The sequence below is a fragment of the Trachemys scripta genome, chromosome 4 (genome assembly GCF_013100865.1).
Source record: "Trachemys scripta elegans isolate TJP31775 chromosome 4, CAS_Tse_1.0, whole genome shotgun sequence".
NCBI classification, from domain to species: Eukaryota; Metazoa; Chordata; order Testudines; family Emydidae; genus Trachemys; species Trachemys scripta.
In genome coordinates, this window is record NC_048301.1 from 70,129,186 (window position 1) to 70,151,766 (window position 22,581).

Below are 22,581 nucleotides of genomic sequence, written 5' to 3' on the forward strand. Positions count from 1 at the left end.
AAAACCTGCTGCTCCACGCTCCAGCTCCGGGCTCCGCTCCAAAGCCCTGCTTTCATGAATGAAAGATTCCTGTATTGTTTATGCTTATTGCAGTTTATCATCAAGTATGAAGTGCAAATATAAGCACGTCCTTGCTTTTTTTTAGTCTATTTTTGCATTTGAAGAGGCAGACAATTTTTATTCATTATCCCAATTCTTGGTCTGTAATGACAGAGCAGAAGTGTGTCCATTTTTCAGTTGTTTTGAAGAAACACTGTTATCACCTTGGGCAAATCAGTTAACCTCTCTGTGCCTGAGTTACCTCAGCTATAGAATGGTGATAATATTTCTTACTCATAGAAGTGTTCTGAGGATACATTTATTAATATATGCGATGCACTTAGAAGCTGTGATGGAGGACATCTAAGACCCCAGTTAGAAACTAGTCTTTATTTCATCAGTAGGAGAGGAGACCTTGGGAATCCACACAGCTTCTTGGTAACACTTTTTAATGAGAGTGTGCCATTGATCCCCTTAGCCAGGATCTTTATTACTTTTGAATTCTTCCTTTGTCTTTGAAAGAGTCTTTTAAACCACTTTAAACTGTATACAGTTCTCTTATGTTATTAATACTGAATTCCTTATTAGGAATTCAAAACACTGCCTTTGTGATTATTTTAATATCTTAGATGGTTGTTCTAACACTATTTCCCTATGATGTATCAGAGGATTGTTATTTTTACTTTTCAAACATAATGTCACTGAAATGTATTATTATCATTATTAATACTCACATTTTTGTGACTGCCTCACAACCTGTGCGTTCAATTGGCCAACCCCTCCTGAGTTAGTCATGAGTCTTGGGAAGGCAGATGAGAAGGGGAAAGTCTACTGAGACCATTAATAACCTCTCTAGGACTGGCATTCAATCAGCAGCCACAGTAATTGACTGGCGCAATGGAATCTCTCCCAGAAATAGTGTTTTAACTGCAGTGCTGTCCAATGTGAAGTCAGAGAGAATGGCATTCATGGTCAAGTCTTTTGGGGATATCTGCACATAGTTTCATGTTCTAGTGTATCCCATGTTGATCCTGCCTCCTGTGAGCACCCAAAAATCACATTAGGGTCTGTTCTTCACTACAAGATGCTAGTAACTTGCACTGAAATGAAAGGAAGTTGTATTCTGCAGCAGGACTATAGGTATTAACAGATTAGAATTTAATAAAAAATGAATTTTACATAGTGGAGTGCCATGCATATTTTTCAGCTCCTGTGCAGTTTAAAAATTTTATCCTAAAATTAACAGTGCAGATTTCCTTTATAAATGGCCTGCCTGTAATTTCAATCACATCCTCTCCTGAGGCTCACCCAGTGCACAATCTGTACATGCTGGTGCCCACAGAATCTTTTGCAAGTTAGTGCAGCCTGGGTGCAAAAGCTGTACATGAGGGTGCATTCAGCTGACTTTTCAAGCTGGTCTATCTGGTGCAGAAACTGCCTGCATGCTAGTCAGAATGCTCATCCAAGGGAGTACTGTGAACATTACACTGCGGTGATCTTGAGCATCAAATATTGATACTTAGATGTAACCCAGCTCTGTTTGAATTATTCAGCACTAACAAGCAGCAAGGAGAGAACTAGGCAAGTCAGACATCTCTTCCAAATGCCCTTTAAACTCTCATGCAAGACTAAAGAAGTTTAAAAGAGGAATCCAGGTGCTAACTACTGCCAGGTCCCTTCTTCCTTCCCTAAAAAGGCATTAGTAAACTTTAGGTCTTGTTTTCCAGCCATATTTCCAAAGCTGGATGATATAAGAACTATTTAATAATGTTTCTCCGAACCAATAGGTATGTAAGCACTTGACCGTTGAATTGTTGAGTCCTTTGGTTTAATAAGGTGAAATATCTTCCCCTCCCAAAAAAACCCCAAAACAAACAAACAAAAAAACCTTCCCAACCATCCTTGCATTGCTCTAAAACACAATGAAATTAGATCATAAACTAGAGAAAAGCCACCACGGAATTTAATCAGGGAACAATTAAAATAGAGATTATTAGAAAGGTCAAAGTCTGCTAATAACTATTTCTCCACTCCCCATTTTACTCTAAAAGTTCATATACCATTGTAGGCAGACCTTGCATTGTTACATACACATTAGAAAGACAGCAGGAGAACTTGGTTTTGGGAATCTGCATTGCATGATTGTCCATTATGGTGTTTTACACCTCCTGTGAAGTGTCTAATAATAGCAACTGTTAGAGACAAGCTACTGGATTAGATGGAGCAAGTGCTATGAATGTGATCTCGTACCCCTTTTATCCTCTGAAGAAGATTGTGAAAGCAACAGTTTTTCCTTTAATCAGACCTCTTCATGGATCAACAACCTGGGACAAAGAACAATTTAATTTTCACCATATTACTTTTGCCTGTCCTTCAGGTGTTTATTATCATTGTAAAATTCAGCCTTGAGAAGCTGTTGCCTTATCTTATTAAATGTATCAATACCTATTTGTTATGCTGCTCAAAGACTGACCTCTTTGCGATAAAGGTACTCAAAAAAATCATTTCCATGGATGTTTAAGTATCTCCTATTGGGGGCACCAGTTTCTTGGTGCAGCAGCCAGTCAGCAATGCATTTATGACTGAAGTGAGGTGCATGTAACAAGTGTCCATGCATGTAACCAGATTTAGGTTTAAGCTATACATGGAGTTCCATATGTAAGTGTCATATGGAAGTGAGTTGCATGTAAATGTCATATGGAACTCCATGTATAGCTTAAACCTAAGTCTGGTTGGGCTAGAATATCATTTTTTGGAACCAAGATCTGACTGTGACTGGGTAATTCTTGGACTGCTCCATAGTTGACAGTGGGAGGGTAAAAAATTAAAAGCTCCTTTGAGCAGAAAATCTACCACAGGTGCTTGACCTCATTATAAGGAATGTCAGACACAGCAGCTGATGCATCAGGAGCTCAGGAGAGGAATGTGGCTCAGCTGCAGCTAATTGCTCCATCAGGGAGAAAAACCCGGAAGGGATAGTTCTGGCCAACCACTCTTTGGCAAGACCAAACTCAGTCTATGCAAAGGTAAGAGAGAGGCTGCAAAGCTCTTCTGCCTTTGTTTATTGAACTATGGCTGTGAGAAGCCCAAATGCCTGGGCCATTTGAACCAGCTCTGGAGCCCAAAACTTTGGATTGTTTCCCCTGCACCTGCCTCGGTCTCCCTGACTGGTTGCGATGACCTAACAGCAACCAATCCTACAAGACATAGCTAACACACAAGTCAATGAGAATGACTTCCTACTGAGAAATTGTTTAGTTACCTCTCACATGGTTTCAGCAATTGCTCAGAGAAAATGTCAGTCCAAATGGACAACTGTTCCATACAATGCTCCCCATTTATCAGCCATTAAAAAGACCATACCGTTCTTCAAAAAATAGTGCAGAATATACCTTGTAGTTACACTGTGTGCTCAAGTAATTAAACATCAACTAGGAGTGTCTAAATTTTGCTCAGCCAAGAGTCTATGTTCAACCAATTTGATAGGAATCCAAATATTGTATGATGGTAACACAAAGACCCCAGTGTAGATCCTTGCTCCATTGGGTTGGGTGCTGAACAGACAAAATAAAAATGTCCCTGGCCTGAAGAGCTTACAGTCTACATTTAAGACAAGAAAGAACAAGTGAATTTAAACAAATTGATGGAGGAAAGGGAAGAACGCCAAGGGCAAGAATGTTAACATAGTTATACAGGGTAACTAGAGTACAGCCTGATGATCACTGATTCGATTAGTCTTTTAAAAAGAAACAGAGAAATTACCTCTGTCTATGATTATTCCCAGTTTCAAGTGTGTGTGTATGTGTGTGTGCATATATATATATATAATGTTACAAAGTTGCAGAGGGTGTGTGTGTGTGTGTGTGTGTGTGTGTGTGTGTGTGTGTATACACACACCCATGCTCACACACATATACTTAAACCCCTGCAACTTCATAACTTTGTAGGATAAAGTAAAAACATCAGCCCAAAAATTCCCTAGTATTAGCCCCCTTTTTCTGCTGCTCAGGGTCCCAGGTGTTGCCATCTTCCCCAAAGTCAGATGATTCTCCTTTAAGGAAAACACCCCTAATGCACAATGGCAATAACACAGGGCAGTCAAGGCCTCTGGCTGTTTCCTTTCTCACCCTAGTCACCTCTGAGCAACCAATATTTCTAAGTCAACAGCAAAAGCCCACAGATGATACACTCCAATGATGTCACAGGGTAGTAAAGGTACTGTTCAAGTCCAAAGAAATAGCATTAGGGGAGACACTGACTGAAATGCCCATCATGATGGCGCTGTGGCCCTGCAGCCATTCCAGTCTCCTCCCCAGATGTGCAGGAAATAAACACCATTAAAATTACAGGAGTACTTAATCTCTGTAAATATTTAATAGATTAGGTGCCAGGAGATGGCACTCAAGAATATGTAACTTAGTTTATGGGATTTGTAGGACCAATAAAACTTCCTTTTATGTACTACAAATGGCTTCCCCTGGCAGTTATTTACATCTGCTGTTAACACAAAGGTGAAAGAGAGGTATAGTCTAGTGGTCTGTGCATAGGGCTAACAGTCTGGAATTTCTGAGTGGCCATAGACGAGGAATTTGCAGACAAATTTTCAAATGTGGTCACTGATTTTGAGTACCTCCATTTCTGGTTTTCCAGCATGAGACACCTTAAAGTGAAAGCTTTCTGGTTTTATTCGTTTTGTTGTTGTTTTTATTGAGTTGGCTTTCCACACATGGCACATAAAGAATATATTTGGTTATGGATAGACACATCCATTACAACATAACCAGAGGAGAAATTATGTCATTTCATGTTCCAATATCTTGCTCATGAAACCTGCAGAATGTTGATATTTTTACTTTGAGGAAAGGGACCCTGGAGGCAAGAGGCTGGCCTTTGCTTCATTTTTCTGCCTCTGCTAGGTTATTTGGGAACATTTTCTCTGAGCGTGCTGAGAGCCATGTGAGAAGTTCCCTTTAGTCATGCCAAGTCTGTGCTCACAGACACAAGTCCATTATTTGTGCTGGATGTTATTACTTCAAGCAGCGTATACAGCTGCACAGCAGGAATATTTAATCAGGAACAAGACAAACTTTTGTAAGCTGCTTATTCTGATTTGGGATTGCTCCTCCATGTCAATTGATATTGGAAATAATTACTTTTTAGGACCTTTAGAAGGAAAGATGTGTAAAGAAAAATTAAAATCTAATTAAATGGAGGCAGAAAGTCATGTCTGAGTTGACAAATCATAAGCTTTCTCAGTGTTCAAAGGTTACAGTATCCTTTCATCCCTGGAAGTCTTGTATATTTAGTTCTTCAGTGGCAGGAGAAAGTGAAGCCTGGGGGGAGGGATAGCTCAATGGTTTGAGCATTGGCCTACTCAACCCAGGGTTGTGAGTTCAATCCTTGAGGGGGCCACTTAGGAATCCAGGGCAAAATCAGTACTTGGTCCTGCTAGTGAAGGCAGGGGGCTGGACTCAATGACCTTTCAAGGTCCCTTCCAGTTCTAGGAGATAGGATATCTCCATTCATTCATTAATTAAATTAGATGTATTATACAAAAATAATTGAGCTACACAGACAGTGCCAATGACTGCGCAAGACAAGGGCATTGTTGCAGATCCCAAGGCAGTATTCTCAAAAGTAAGGATCTTAGTCTCAAAGTTTTAGTGAAATTCTAGTTTGGATAACTACCTTCTGCTTCCCTTAAATCCTTCTGCATAAACTGTTTAGAGGTCCTCCTCACTATTAAACTGCTGCTGCATTACACCACAGAGGTGGTGGGATTTTGATGGTTGGTGAAGTGATTCTTGAATGTGTCGGGCCAGGTTCCCCACCCCATTATACCAGTTTTGTGTCAACATAACTCCATTGACCTTGATGGAATTACATCAGAGTATTGGAGTGGAGAATCAGACTCATGATATTCCCCGACAAAAGCTTTAATATCAACTTAAGAGTACATATTAGTAATTTAAGGGTGAAAATACTTACAAGATCATCAAAATTATACAAAAACACAAAACAAAACTCCCAGGCACTAAAAATGCATTGTTAATTTTCAACTTAAAAGAAATGGAACCACTTGTAAATATGGAAAATTGCTGTTCCATAATGTAAAGCATTTTGGGATCCTTCAGTGTGAAAAGCACTACTATAAATAAACGATTATTATTGCTAATGTAAAAATAGCCTTATCAGATCCATAAGGATGAAATCAGAGATCTATGGCAGAACTGACAACTTACCTGGTTTCTAAGGAGAATCTTTTTCCAGGTGCTCCTGTGCTCCAAACAGGAACTGGTACCAGCTGCCCATCACATTTATGACACTACTGGAAAAAAAGATACAGTTTGGTCAAAAAGGAGTGATTTTTGCCTTAATGTTAGTTGTGGGCAAGACAGTGTAATATTCAAAAACTTCTTAATTTTACTTTTTTAATGGATTTTTGTTGTGATTTCACTGAAATGCCCAGATACTGCAAAATAACATCAATTTTGTGGGGCGGAGTTTTCTTGCTCAAGGATAAGACTATATTGGGGTGAAAAAATAGCCCATTTTTACTCCTGAATGTCCAATTTTTGAATGAAACTCACCTGTCCCCACAATTCCAATATGTTGAAGTTAGCAGCATTGTTAAAATGTTATAATTTTACATAGTCCTACACCATGCATCCCTATACTGAATCCTACTGTCCCAAGCCTACATGAAAATTAAAATCATGTTGGGGTAAAATAAACTCCAAGCATGGGAGTAACTATCTGGTCCATAACATCTACTGAAAAGGGAGAAATCCTCAGGAAATCTAATGGGCAGATCTGGTCATATACAGACCTTCATCTGATGCGTACCAACATAGCTCCACTGACTTGCATGGAGTTATACTGATTTACACCAGCTGAGGATTTGGTCCATAGCAAACATATCTTCTAGTGGAAAAGTTACAAAGCACAGATGTGGCAATCAAGGGGCTCGAGCCTTAGCAGCATTTAGAGAGAATTTGGTCCATTCTAGCAGTGCTGGAGGCATGGCTAAGGAAACGGGAGATAGGCCAGAGGCATCCCTGTCCTCTGATGATCTCCATTATTGGAACAGCCTTTAGGCAAGCAGGAATTTTATGTTGCATGATCTTAAATTTAGAAGTCTAATTTGCAATCTGGGTGAAGAATGGGGTCCACCAGCTGCCTTTGATGTACTGAAAAAAAATCTAAGAGATAGTGAGTGGAAGAGGAAAGAGGGATGAAACATCTTGACAGGTATTTAGCCACCTATTATGATATCCTTTTGCACCTGCAAGTAGAGGGCAGTTAGGTGATGTCTAGAACTAGTTATAGATTTAACACTGATTCTGGGATTTCTAAAGTCCTCCCACACAAAGATTCAAGATGGAGTCACTGGTGGATTCCAAAAGAAACTCACTGGATTGCTGGAGTGCAGAGATTCATGGGAAATTGAGATATACATGAGCAGAATTCTTTGTGAGGAAGATTTCACACATAGGGAGGTGGCAAGGCTAACCTTAGTGTGTTAAAGTCCCCCCTCACAGCATGCATGGTTGCATGAAGGGATTAGTGGGATAGATTTTCACTAATTAATTGAAAGCTTTCCGATTTTTCTTCAGAAATCTTAAAAGACGCTCAATTAAACCCAACCTCTCTGTGTTGTGCTGAGGTAAAGAGAAGCTATTAATATCACTGACTTGGGTGCAGAGGAATCTAAGTCTGGAACTTTGCCTTTGTCTGTTCAAAGATTTAGACACAGAGACCATTCTGTTTTAAATGTAAAGGGACAAGAGCAAGTCATGATTTGTTTTGTGGGAGATGAACAGCTATGAGTGCCCCTTTTGCCTTGATACTGGTGGCCCATGAAACCTCTTCCTTCAAGTGTCCCTGATACTGGTCCTGGAGAAGTGTAGGAGTGTTGTTCTTTATAAAACAAGTTGTTTCTCAGTGGGGTGCCAGCTGGTAATTAGTTGGTTTTACAGTTAAGGGGACAGTCTGGGAATTATAAAGTGTTGTCAGCAGTGGGAAATCAGGGTGGTGTGATAATTTTGGCGGGAGTAAGTCCTCCCCCTCTCCCAACTTGTGCCTCCTCACATGGGCTGAGCACAGTTGCTGCCTCTGCATTAAGATGAGCTGAAGACTGAACAGGTCTAGCATCACTTGTACACCAAAATGCTAATGGCTGCAAATGCCATGGCTTACTCCCACTGCACCACACAGAAATACTGACCATAGAGGTGAGTACACACCTCATCCTTTTACATGTGGTAGGAGAGGCCATATTCCTCCTGTCTGCCAGAGTGCTCAGGAGCTATTATTTTGCTTCGTGGAAGGACATTGCTTTCTGGGTCTCCATTATGGCTGAGCAGCACCAACCCCAATACCTGGGCAGTGCATAAAAGGTACCTTTATCTTTATGCTGCCCTTTATCTTTATCTACCCCATAATGTATCTTACAGTGGGTTCATGATGCCCACAGTTAGAGCACACAGCTCCCCAGGACCTCATGAAGAGAAATCAAGCAGGATAAGGGTGTATTTTCTTCTTTTAGTTTTGGTGGCAATAGTCAGCTTCTCTTCTAGTGCAACTGGTACATGTAGCAGTCAGCCTATGCTCTCTCAGTTACCTCAGGATGCATGAGCTTCCTTGTGGAACATACAAATGGACAATGATGCGTATCACTCCAATTCTCCCCCTGCTTCACCCAGGTCTGCCCCCTCCCAAGCTGTGGAACGATTAGCCTATGTTAGGGCTTTCCATGGGGACCAACGAAAAGGGGACCACACTGTGGAGGAAGCTGATTTCCTATCCTCTGCACGTGGGGGACCTAAGCATGGATAGTTTCCTGTCTGTGCAGAACCAGAAGGCATAATCTTGTCCCAATTAATCCTAGCGTATAAGGTTTTTTATTAGATTATACCTAACATCACCCTCTCTAGGATAATAATCACCTTCCTTTGGGATGGCAACCAACTAAGCATACAATACTGTGGATAGGGTAACAAACACCTTATATGGTAAAAATATACAGCACTGTTCTCTGTAATGATCACAAGGGAAAATTATGCAGCAGCAATTTCAACCAGGCTGTGCTTTAGTACAAAACTGTACTCCTACTTCAGTCTTTTAAACCCTTACTTACAGAACATCCTTATCTGTGTATCAACAAAAACAGCAGAACCAATTACTTGAAAGTGTTATCTTCCTAAAAGAGGCCCACTGAGGTCAGGTAATGGCCAGGGGAACTTGGCGAGATGATCTGTTACTTTTGGGCAGCAATGACTAATCCATTGGTCTATATGGATGTATTTAAATTAGATATATACAGGCAATGCATTATTTATAACCAAAGGCATGAATAATTCAACATGCCCACATTTAGCAGGTATCCAGTTTGTGTCAAAGGTCTAAACTAGATACTCACTCTCAGAATTATGAAGAGACTATCAGATGACAGTCTTGTATTTATACTTTACCTTTTTTTCCCCTTATGTTCTGTCATCTTTACCTTGGTGTATCTCAAACTCAGCTGTGTCTCTTGCTTTGGAAAGTGGATCTGGCCAATAAAATCTGCAATGTTCTCTTTCTCACTCCCTTCATCTGAAGAACCCAAAGCATATTACAAACATTAATTAAGCCCCCTAAAACACCTGTTGCTATCATGTCTATTTTAAAGTTATGGAAACGAGGCATAGAGCAGATACGGTACTTGCCCAAGGTTATACAGCAAGTAAGTAACAGAGAGGGGTAGTAGAATACCCTTGTCCTAACACACAGTCCCTTGCTCTCCACTAGATGATGTTCTCTTCTATATATTAATGGAATTAGGGCTCAATTGTGGTAGTACCATAGAGTCTGCGATAGGTGGTGGTGTAGATGCTCAGTATCCTTACATCTACCTACTCCTGCATGTCTGACCCCAAGGCGCAGGTAGCATGTGGGAGTGGGGAGAGGGAGAGTGTCCTTACTCTCTGATTAGGTGTGTAGTCCAAATCCCAACCTAACCATTGTGGTTATTTAGGAAAATCATGGTTGTCTCCTTATTCTGGCTTTTCACTCACCTCTCTGGCCACAGCTGCCAGCCTCTATTCTATTTTATTCTATATAGGATCTCATGCTGCCTTCACCACTGTAGTATCTAAGTGTAGCATATTAAGATATGTGCCTGTCATCTGGTATGAGTGGTTTGTTCTTTTTCTCATCCTCTGCCCAAGCAGAGAATTGTGTGTGCAGTGAAGTGTTTTGGTAAGGTTATTTTTAATGTACATGCTGCTCTGTGCTCATGTTAGAGAAAGCAGGTTGAAGAAGTGTGTCTTGCATTTAGAGCGGAAGATGGTAAGCTCTTTAGTGATGCTCTTTAGTTCCCGTGGAGTTCCAACAGCTGGGACCAGCCTTCTAGAAAGTTCTGTCTCCTTCATGGATGAGCTTTACCCTTATTGAGGAGTGGAGTTATCGACCATGTCTTCATCCCAGAGCTTTAATTGATCTTTTAGCTATTCTGGGCTCAGGCCTTGGAGCACCTTAAACCTGACTCAATAGTTTATGAGGAGCCCAGTGTAAAGAGCATCAGACAAGGCTGATGTGTCATCATAGCTCATGTTGCTGAGGAGACATGCTGCAGTGTTCTGTATTAGTTGGAGTTTTTTAATGACTTACATGTTCATGCTCAGGTATACTGCATTGCTGTAATCTAGATGGGAGGGGACAAAGGCATACATAATTATGGCCAGGTCATTGTCCACCAGGATGAGACAGAGTCTCCTAGCCAACCAGAGACAGAGGATCTGTTTTACCAGATCCTGTTTCTCAGAATCATTAACATTGTTCCAGGCCACACTGGAGAAATTCAAGGGACTCACTGAAGAATGAACACATATACATACATCTGCCCACAGTCCCAGTTTTGCTTGGACATTCCTGGGTTTTTAAGGGAAGCTGGTGTCCTGGACTCCTAGGACTCTCAGTACATACAGGGAGCTTCTCTTCCCCTCCAGGAAAACAACCAGCAGCTCCTTTGCTAGAACTGAACTGCTAGTTGTTTTCTTGTGGGTGAAGAGGCTGCTGCTACAAAACAGCTCCTCCTCCAGCTTCCAACTGGGCCTTCCAGGCTGTGACCAATAGTTCCTCCATCGTATCTCTGCCAGAGCTTCCCAATCTAGCAATTCTCCTCCTGACACTCACCAAACCTCCCTCTCTGCCACCTCCAGATCCCCCCAAACCCACTGAACACACTTACACTTATATCTTCCCCATACTTTCTCCTGCCTGGTGACACCCACTCATCCTCCCGCAACGCTTCCCTAGACCAACCAAAGCCCCGTCATGTCCTATCAAAATCCTTCTCCTCAGCAGTCTCCAAAGCCCTGGCCTCTTCACAGAATTGTCCCAGGATAAAATGTTTAAAGGATATAATGTTGGCAGCTTAGTCCTTGTTTACACTAGGGGACTGTTACAAAAAGCCTCTACCATTGCTAATACTGGTACAGCTGCAGCACACGCTGCTCTGCAGCTCTGGCAGCTGTTTTCAGCACCGTGTCAGTTAAACCTGTTCAGAGCAAGTCTAATTGACAAGGTGCAGAAAAGAGCTGCCAGACACAATGAGCCATCTTCATGAGAGCTCCCAATGCTGCTAACACTGGTGCAGCTGGTGACAATTTCTGTAAAAATTCCTTAGTGGAGAGACAGCCTATGTATGCCATGGAGGCAGACTGAACTCGGAACATTGCCAGAAAAGTGATAACACTCATACCAAACTTGCTGCAAAGGCACAAAGTGCAGTTTTCAAAAGCTTCTAGCTCAGTCAAATCAAAATCAATTTTCACCAGGACATTGAAAGTCACTTCGGTTCAATGCAGACTAGCTCCCCTCCAAACTTTATCTTTCTTTCCCCAGTCCCTGAACTGTTCAAGATTCAGACAGTCCTAGCATTTTTGGGTGCACCTGCAAAATATTATTTACGGCTACCCCCACCACAAGTGTAATCAATTGAATCTGATTACACCTGTAAGCACTGGACATCCTGAAGATTTTGGAGAGGGTAATGAATCTTTGGGGCACATCCCACATTGGACGCACAATCATTTTATATGCAGTGTATGCAGGGGAGATCTTTAGTTTCCCTACAAATTATGAAAGTGAAAGTGGAACCCAATTCAACAAGCCTTTCAACATTAAAAATTTCCAGAGGAAATTAGATTAATCCAGAATCCCACAACTTTAACAAGAGGAAGAATAGCTGAGGGTGCCAGCCTGGGGCTTGAGAGAGACAGGTGCAATTCCCTGCTTAGCCACAGACTTCCTTTGTGACCTTGGGCCCTTTGGGACACTTAGACCCAGATTCATAAAGTTATTTAGTCTCCCAACTTCTACTGATTTCAGTGGAAGTTAGGAGCCTAAATACCTTTGATCTGGGCCTTAGTCTCTCTATCCTACAGTTCTCAATCTGTAAAATGGGAATAATAGCACTGCCCTACCTCACTGGGCTGTTATGAGGACAGATACATTTAAGATTGTGGAGCACTCAGATACAATGATAATGGCAGCTAAATAAATGGGATAGATATGACGCCTTTCATCCCAAAGCTCCTTACAAATATGTATTATTACAGAGATCACTACCGTAAGACTGAAACTCAGCAGCTGTGTTACACAGCCATGGTATAATGGTGCACAGCAACACTATACAACAATTTAAAGTAGGAACAGCAGTAAAAATCATCCTATGGAAACTATAGAGAAATTGTAGGTAAAAAGGATGTAGCTTCTCAAGTTGGAATTTTGGAATTTGTCAAGGACATGAGGAGCCTTCCTGTATGAAAAGTGACATGAGATTGTAATGGCCACCAAGCAGCAGATACTAGTTTTATATCTCTGCTAAAAGATGGTTTTTATGAGGGAAGAGGCCAGTGCACCTGTGACTGGTCAAGCTGATCCCCATTTGGGCTATAAGAGAGGTACCTAGGCCCTGGATGAGCCAGGCCTGAGAATCAGTCAGGAAAGGGGCAGAGAGAGCAGACAAGGGGCTCTCACTGCCTGCTTCCTTGGAATAGGAGACAGGCCAGGTAGTGGGAGCAGGAGCAGCCAGAAGTTCCCTGAGAGTGGTACCAGAGTCACCCGGGAGGCAAAGCAGAGGGAATCTTCTGGGGAAATGAGTCTCCAGGGAGAGAGCCATGGGAGGCAATGCTCAGTTAACAGAGCATGGGAGAACCTTGAAATAGGCCCTGAAGCAGGAGGAATTGAGGGAGGCAAAGGGGGAAATCTGCTGGGAGCTATAGCCCAGAGCGGGCTGAGGAATTGTGTTTGTTTGTTTTTGGCATATGTTTGAGAAATAAAACTGTCTGGAAAAGAGACTCCGAGTGCAGGATTGGAAACTTTGTGGGCTGGGGACAAGCCAGCACCCTACAAATGACCCTTCAAATGACACAGTCCCTCCTAACACCATTCTGGGGTGTTGCTTCAGGACTGATTAAGAGGGAAAACATCACCTACTAAGTCACCAAAATATTTCCTGATGAACCCTGGATTTTCCTGAAGATATCTTATCCAAGTATTGATCCAGCCTGACCAGACTTAGGGTACATCTACACTACAGGGGGGAGTCGATTTAAGATACGCAAATTCATCTACGTGAATAGCGTAGCTGAATTCGACGTATCGCAGCCGACTTACCCCGCTGTGAGGACGGTGGCAAAATCGACTTCTGCGGCTTTCTGTCGACGGCGCTTACTCCCACCTCCGCTGGTAGAGTAAGAGCGTCGATTCGGGGATCGATTGTCGCGTCCCAACGGGACGCGATAAATCGATCCCCGAGAGGTCGATTTCTACCCGCCGATTCAGGCGGGTAGTGTAGACCTAGCCTTAGGAAGAGATATCTGACCAAAAAAAATCACAGCATGAGGTGACATGTGCAGATGAAAAAAGCATTTTTCTGGTAGTACAGCAGTGTGTGTCCTTAATGAGGGATTAAGGGATAAGAACTGTTTCAAATCCTAGGTAAAAGTTCCAGAGGAAACAGCATGAATTGAGGCCTAAGTCATATTTCTCATGATCAGTTTTTCCTGTTTTGGCATCCTAATGACCGCCCATAATTCCTTAGTTAATATACACTCAATCAACTATAGAATCATTTAATGATCTCTCATTGTGTGCTCCATCAAGAAAGACAGTTTCGGAGCTCCAGTGTGAGAGTTAAGCTCATTAGCAAAGGAGGCAGGCAATAAAATGCTCAGAGATTGCTGTGTGATCTCTGGATAAGGTCTCTAGCTCTCTTCCTGATAATGTTATTGGGCTGAGAATGGAAAAACCCTCCCAGATGCAGAAAGCTCAGTGTCAAAGAATTTGTGTCATTCCAACACGTTATGTGATATTATGAGGATGTGCTGTCACATAGTGATAGGAATTTTTCTTATGACATGATAATAGTGTGTCATAACATATGACCTTGAATCATTAAGTGATGATACAACAATAAGGCATCATATTGTGGTCATCGTTGGGTAGTGATACAAACACATTGCTTGACACAACAATGTTTAAAAAGTGATGAGTACAGTGGTTCTGCTGTCTTTGTGATGGGGATGACATCTATATCAAGAAGGTGTTCAGCAACTCGGTAGGGGGATCCTGATAAACAAGAGGAATCTAAATCAAGTGTTATTTAAAATATTGGATTGAAAAAGACAGTTCTGAAATCCCACTAGAAAAAAAAACACATCTTATTTAGTGAAAAGGGAAGAAATCACTGTGTGAGCTTCAGGCAAGCAACTCAGAGCAAACAAAAATAAAAAATGAGGGGCAGATTCTCAGCTGATACGGAACTATACCAATGTCAACTGTAGAGGCCAGATCCTCAGCTAGTAAACCAAGCTACTTTCCAGCCCCTTGTTTTGTTTTCTGTTTCTTTCAGGCACCTCCAGATTAAAACATAAAATGCAACAATGTGTGTCAGCCAAAATGATTGTGAAATCCCCACTTCATTACTTGTTTGTAAGGGGAAAGTTTCTTTCAGAGCTATCTCCAGACAAGATATTCATCTCTGACAGATTAAACTGCTTCTAATTCTGAAGCCACTTGGATCCTACCAGCACATTTTATGATGGAGTTGTGTGGGAATATTAGCACCATAAATCCAAACACAAACAGAATAGAAAGAGCTTTTCAAAGAGAAATTGGGAAGAAAAGGGAGATAGGAAGGAGAATGTATCTTTCCACTATATATAAGTTACATATACTTATTTGTCTTGCCATCTCCAAAGAATCACCGTGTCTTCCTATTGATGGTAAATATCCAAAAGCATACAACACCTCAGTTAAGCAGAGAAGTATTATTATCTCTCTTTTACAGATGGGGAACTGAGGCACAAGATGATTAATGCCAGATGTTGCAAAATGTTGCATAGACTCAAGAGGCCAATTGTACAGTTCAGATAGGTTTTGGCGTATGTTTACTATCTCGGATTTCCAGACAGTTCTTTAGACATGAACAAATCCCCAAGCGCCTTCAGGGGTAAGCAGTGCAAGGGGTCATTCTAAGTGGGGGAATCACTCAATCAGGATTTTCAAAAGTGCTCAGTGATTTCCACATATTCACTTAAGTGCTATTGGTCTAGTCATGCTAGGGACATGGACAAATCAGAAGGTACTAGATAAGCCTCTCACTCCCAAGCAGTAGGAACTCCAGAAAAAGCACACTCAGTGACCTTACCCTTAAATGAATACAACTCCGCAGACACATAAGGCAGCACAAGTTTGAGAGAACGAGAGCAATTCAAATAATAGTGAAGGGTGACAGAAGGAGGAGACTGCTGGAGTTTTCCACAGTGGATGGGAGCCGTAGCACTAGCTCACTACAGAAGCTATCATGCGTCTGTGTGGTAAGCTAAGGGGACACACAAAACCACATCCTCTCTGTCCCAGTTACAGTGATCATTGTCTACACATTCTAGCCACTGGGTACTTCCATGGGATTACAGCGGAGAGCACCAATCTCAACCAGTGCCGTGTCAGACTTCCTATGCGACTTCCAGAATGCCATGTTGAGGTGGGTTACCTTGCCCATAGAAAAGAACAGAGAACTGCAGATTAATTCCTTCAGTTTGGGGAAATAATGGATAGGGTTCTGTGACGGGGTGCACTTGCCCCGCACTGGATGGGAACGAGGGCTGTGGAAACATTGTGGGCTGAGGAAACCCACACCCCCTACACTCTACTGAGCATGTTCCAAGTGCACCAGTATAAAAGGGAGTCTTCCGGAATCGAGCTTGATCTTCCAGAGGCTCCTGAAGCCAAGCCGGGAGATCAGTCACTAAAAGTCCAGTGGCACAGTGGGGCTAAGGCAGGCTGGGAACTGTGGCCAATGGGAGCTGTGGGGGCAGTGCCTGCAGGCAAGAGCTGTTCGTGGAATGACCTGGTTTCCCCCTCCCCCCACCCCGCCTAGGGGCCGCAGGGACGGGCTGACAGCTTCTGGAAGCAGTGTGGGGCCAGGACAGGCAGGGAGCCTGCGCCGCCAAACAGGACTCAGAGTTTCCCAGCCAGAGCCTGCATCCTGACTCCCTCCTGCACCCCAATCCCCTGCCCCAGCCCTGAGTCCCCCCCACACCCAAACTCCCTTCCAGAGCCTGCACCCCTCACCCCCTCCTGCACCCCAACCCTCTGCCCCAGCCCTGAACCCCCTGCCACACCCACACTCCCTCCCAGAGCCTGCACCCCCATCTGTACCCTAAACCCCTGCCCCAGACTCAACCCAGAGCCCCCTCCCACACTCCAAACCCCTCAGCACTAGCCCAGAGCCTGCATCCCCCTCCCAACCCCCTGCCCCATCCCTGTGAAAGTGAGTGAGGGGGGAGGAGAGCGAGCAATGGAGGGAGGGGGGATGGAGTGAACGGGAGTGGGCCTTCAGAGAAGGAGCGGGGCCAGGGGCAGGGCAAGGGTATTTGGGTTTGTGTGATTAGACAGCTGGCAACCCTACTGAGGACTCCCAAGGTAGATAATACCACCTGCAAAAAAAGGAAGTATTTCTTCATTGAGTATGCTGTGGTCCCCGGGAGGATACAGTTCTCAGAAGTGCGGGCAGATTTCTAGGAAAGACATGAAGAGGCAGGAGCCTGCTGGAGGAGAGGAGGACTGAGGCAACAACTACCATTGTTAGTTAAAAACAAAACTAAGCAAAACTCCAACTCACATATTGGAGAACTAGAAAGTAGCCAAAATGGATCCTTTCTTTTTTAGAAAAGTGGCTAAGGTGGGGGAACTGGATGAATCACCAGATTGATAATGCACTATAGAGCTTTTCATCCCTAAAACACTGGATTGAATCCAGATCAAGTTGGCAGTGACTGAAATTCATTTAAAAACAACAACAACAAGGAGTCCTTGTGGCACCTTAGAGACTAACAAATTTATTTGGGCATAAGCTTTTGTGGGCTAGAACCTACTTCATCAGATGTATGAAGTGAAAAATACAGGAGCAGGTATAAATAGATGAAAGGATGGGGCTTGCTTTACCAAGTGTGAGGTCAGTCTAACAAGATAAATCAATTAACAACAGGATACCAAGGAAGGAAAAATAACTTTTGAAGTGGTAAGAGAGTGGCCCATTACAGACAGTTGACAAGAAGGTGTGAGTAACAGTAGGGAGAAATTAGTATTGGGAAAATTAAGTTTAGGTTTTGTAATGACCCAACCACTCCCAGTCTTTATTCAGGCCTAATCAGTTCTGCAGCTTCACGTTGAAGTTCACCTGCACATCTACCAATGTGATATATGTCATCATGTGCCAGCAATGCCCCTCTGCCATGTACATTGGCCAAACCAGACAGTCTCTATGCAAAAGAATAAATGGACACAAATCTGACATCAGGAATCATAACATTCAAAAATCAGTTGGAGAACACTTCAGTCTCTCTGGTCACTCACTAATAGGTCTAAAAGTGGCAATTCTTCAACAAAAAAACTTCAAAAACAGACTCTAGCATGAAGCTGCAGAACTGGAATTAATTTGCAAACTGGATACCATCAGATTTTGTTTCAACTTTGAGCATTGTAGTTCATTCTTAAATTAAAAAAAAAAAAATAAAGGAAATTTTGAAATGAAGTCATTTAGAATTGAACAATATAAGGAATTCCATTTCAAAAAAGTCAGAACAAAACTTTTCAGGTTTTTATTTTCAAAATAAATAAGTGAAATTGACATGATTTGAAAAACGTTTCAGTGTTGCCAAATCTGCATTTTGTGCTTATAAAAAGATTTGGTCAAAACATTTCAGGATCAGACTGCACATTAGTCTGAGCGGTGTAGGGAAGTTTGCATTGCCATGGTCCATGCTGTACCTGCCTTTGGGATAAATAAAGGTTTTCATTTCTCAAAGCTTTCAATCTGGCACCTTTCACCAGCACTAAATCCACTGAAGGTTGAAGGAAAGTGATAAAGATAATTCTTAAATGTATAGACTCTCCCTCTGGTGAGACTTCTTTCTCTTGAATGTTTTTTGCACTAGGATATAAGTTAAAGACGTTATGATCATGCAACACATCAAGCCTGATCTTGTGGTATAAGGTCTGTCTTTATTAATGTGCATGTACCAGAATAACTCTTACCTTGGTCAATTACACTGAAGCTTTTTAAAGTTCAGTATTCTAGTCCTTCTCCACACATTCCTCTTCCCCGCAATCCCCACATCTCTGTTCCTTCCAGTCCTCACAGTTCTGTCACCTAATTGCTCCCTTTTACTCCTTTTGGCACTATAAACTTTATATCTTATTTCATGCCACCATATGATTAACAACCTTTCATTTCCCATGTGCAAGCATCTTCTCTCCAGTCAAATCCTTCTATAAAATGTACCTCTTTGGCAAAGCATACCCAGTCTAATCTCTATACCAGGGATTCTCAAACTGGGAGTTGGGACCCCTCAGGGGGTCACGAGGTTATGACCTGGGAGGTTGCAAGCTGTCAGCCTCCACACCAAACCCCACTTCGCCTCCAGCATTTATAAAAGTGTTCTTAATTTATAAGGGGGGGGGGGTCACACTCAGATGCTTGCTGTGTGAAAGGGGTCATCACTACAAAAGTTTGAGAACCACTGCACTACACTAACAACTAGAGGTAGGCAGCAAACTGCTTTCCCGCCTGGAAAAGATTTTGAAAAAAATTCCTATCCTGAACTGGGATAAAAAGTAGAAAAAAAATATAAATTTGGGTCAATGACAGATTTTGTTGTTATCATTTAAAAATGTTTCATTTGGACTTTGACCCTTTATTATTTAATTTTTTAAACTATAATTAGCTTAAATTTCAAAACAAAAAGTAGTTTTGAACAAGTGTCATAACCTTTAAACAACTTTGAAAGTATTTTGAGTCAAACACTTGGTTTAAATCAACCCTTATATGCAAAAAGTTTGTTTTGATGAATCCGCATTTTCTGATGGAAAAACTTTTCATTAAAAAGATGCCCAGCCAGCTGTGCTAACAATATCTTTGACTGCCAGTAGAAACCTGTAGTAGAGATGAGTCTGAACCAAAACCCCAAACCCTATCATGCCAAATTTTTGAGTTCATATCTGGATACAAACTTTGTCTCTCAGGCCTCTCTTTCTTTCTCTACATTACGGCAGATTAGAAATTTGGATTGAAACACCTCAAAATATACAGGAAATTTGGATTGGAATCCAAACTTTGTTGTTCAGGCATATCTCTTGTTTAAACTGTTATTCTAAATGTCACATTTTCTGAGTTTCATTGTCAGCTTTTCAAGGCAGTGACCATTTTTGTGTGTGTACTCTTACAGTAATATCCAAGTACTAACATCATAAGATTGATGCAAACTTCTTTTTAAGTGAAGCAACTGTCTCACATTTCAATTTGAGATAAATGCCAGAAAAGTATTACAAGTATGCAGGGGATATTAAGGCGCAAGCAGAATAGCAGGGAATGATTGCCCAGGAAAAGGAAACGGCACGAAGACTAATATGCCAATAGCAACAGAACAAGAGGAATGCCCAAGAACCTGTTAGCACAGCATCTTTGGAGGGGTGATAAACTGCTTAGTATGATGGTGCTCATTCCAATCTGACTTTTTCAGCAGCAAAATGAATGAACGCTGAGTTGGGGGGGAAATATTCCTTTTGCACTAAGTGGATTTCAGGCCAAACTCATTTTTTCCCCATATTTCTTCTACAAGACACAGCACAACAGCCTTTTAAAACTACATAAGAAAGTTTTAGTTGGAGGGATTCACAAGGCACAGAAGGGATTCACAACAGACAGAAACTAAGCCAAAAGGAGTGTGATTAACAGTGAAATAAAAATGTTTATATTCTTAGTCAGTGTTCTCCACACAGCAGACATCTTGGTCGTGTCACACTAAAATATCTTCGGAGAATCATGAAGAATGAGGAGAGCTCCTACTATAAAAGAGCATACACTGTTAGGGATCCAGATACATGCTCCTACCAGCATTGTGCAAAGTTTTCTTTAAAGTACAGTTCTGCACAAAAGGGGTTCTCTGCCCAATCATCTTATCTAGCTGCTGCCTTTTGGTATCATCTAATGGACTCTGTGTGCACACAAAATGTTTGTGTGGGTCTGTGTATGTGGGTGTTTGAATTTTTGTGTGTTGGTGTTATCTGTGTGTGAGAGAAAGGGGAAGGGAGCTGGAAAAAATATACTTTTCAAATTATTTACAAATAGATTTAGGCCACATACACTGGGCCTAATTTTCCATCAAATTATTCCAGTTTTATACATTTGTAATTCTACTGGAGTCAATGGATTTATATTAGCATAAAACCGATGTAAAGCAATGCACAGTCAGGCCCACAGATTCTCCATTTGTATGTAAAGTCTGTTTGCATCAGCAAACATGAGAGATTCTCACGCACACACACACACATTAGCAGATATTGTTGCCAGTGAAGGCTCCTTGGGATACTCCAGAAACCTGCAAGAGGTACTAGTGATTAATACGATTCGTTTGTTATATGGATGTCGTACTAGTCTTACACTGACATGGACCTTTTATGCCTGAGGTCTGATTCTACAACATGCTGAGCTCAATCAGACTTCAGTAGACTTTTTTTTTTTTTTTAGTAGGTGCTTAGCATCTTTCAGAATTGGGTCCATAAAGGAATATGGGGACTGGCTCCTGACGCTGGACTGAAATAACCTTGGCAGAACTGGAGTGTTCACAGACTGCCACCCTTTTCCTTGACATTCACCAGATCTGTTCATGTCCCCTGCACCTGGTAACACAACTCAATCTGGATTAAGAAATTTATGAAATATAAAAAAACACCAGTGGTCTCCATGGCTCAAGCCAAGGATTTCTGCTGATTCCTGGCACCTTCTAGTTTTCCAAATGTCATCCTTCCTGCCAGGCCCAAGTGTGAAGGGAGAATGCACTTCATCTCTTCAGAAGATACCGGGCTCCTGGACAAATTTACTTCCTTTAACATATTTACAGAGGAAGGAGGCACAAAGCCCTATGTTGATTTTTCTGTGATGAACGTATAGAAAAGCTGACTCCAAATGATGTCGTTTCATGCCTAGGACATTGCTATTCTCTGAGCAGTGGCTTCATGCACTGATGCTCCAGGATGTATCCTCATCCTTTCTGAGTTAATACCCTGGTATCAGTGTTCATGGAAATATCATGACTGTCTCAATATGTCACTTCACAATGGTTTCTCTATTCAAGGCAACCACCTGTCTCAGAAAAGGCACAATAATTTGTGTCAGCTCATTAATCCGCATGCTGCTGAGTCAGGTATTGAGCTCTTTAATGGCCCCGCTCTTTAATGGCCTTTCTACTTTATCCTCAGGGGACATTAATAATAAGAACCGGGAGGGAAAGGTCAGAGAATCGAGGTTGATGTTAATTTGAATGAAAATTACAATTTGAAATAAATGATTTGAATAAAACTAAGATATGTTTAAAAATTTGGAGAAAAGGGCATATACCACTGAGAGCACAATGAATATTAGCCGAAGTATCCTGCTTAGGTAGTTACATACAGCCATTGCCTAGGAATATTTCCCATTCTCTGTGGTGGGAAGGTTTAGTGGGTTAGGAATGGAACTCATTCATGACTTTATTCATGGTTGTGAGTGGAAATCTTTCTCTAAAAGTTCATAAAAAGGAAATGGCATGTGGCCAAAATGTGGGGTGACCAATGCAGAAGTATTAGGACAAAAAATTTTTTTAAGAAAGGAGGGGAGTAGAGAATGATTCTGTGATGGCAACTGGAACAAGTCAATAGAAGGTCTTAAAACCGAGGGCAGTTTTCAATCACATTCGAAGTGAGCATCTAGTGGTGGTGTTTGAGGATTGTGAGTGATGTGACTGTGTCACCGTATAAGTGAGAAGGCAGGTAACAGCATTCTGCATGTTCTCTGTATCGAAAAGAGCTAGTTAGGGTCTTCTGATATGCACACTTATAAAGCTCTGGAATCTGGAGAGCTGAAACTTGGAGAAAGATTGGAGAAGAGGGAGTTTGTTCTTTCTGGGCTATTCAAGAGCTAAGAAATTTGCAGTGGGGTGTTCAATTTGC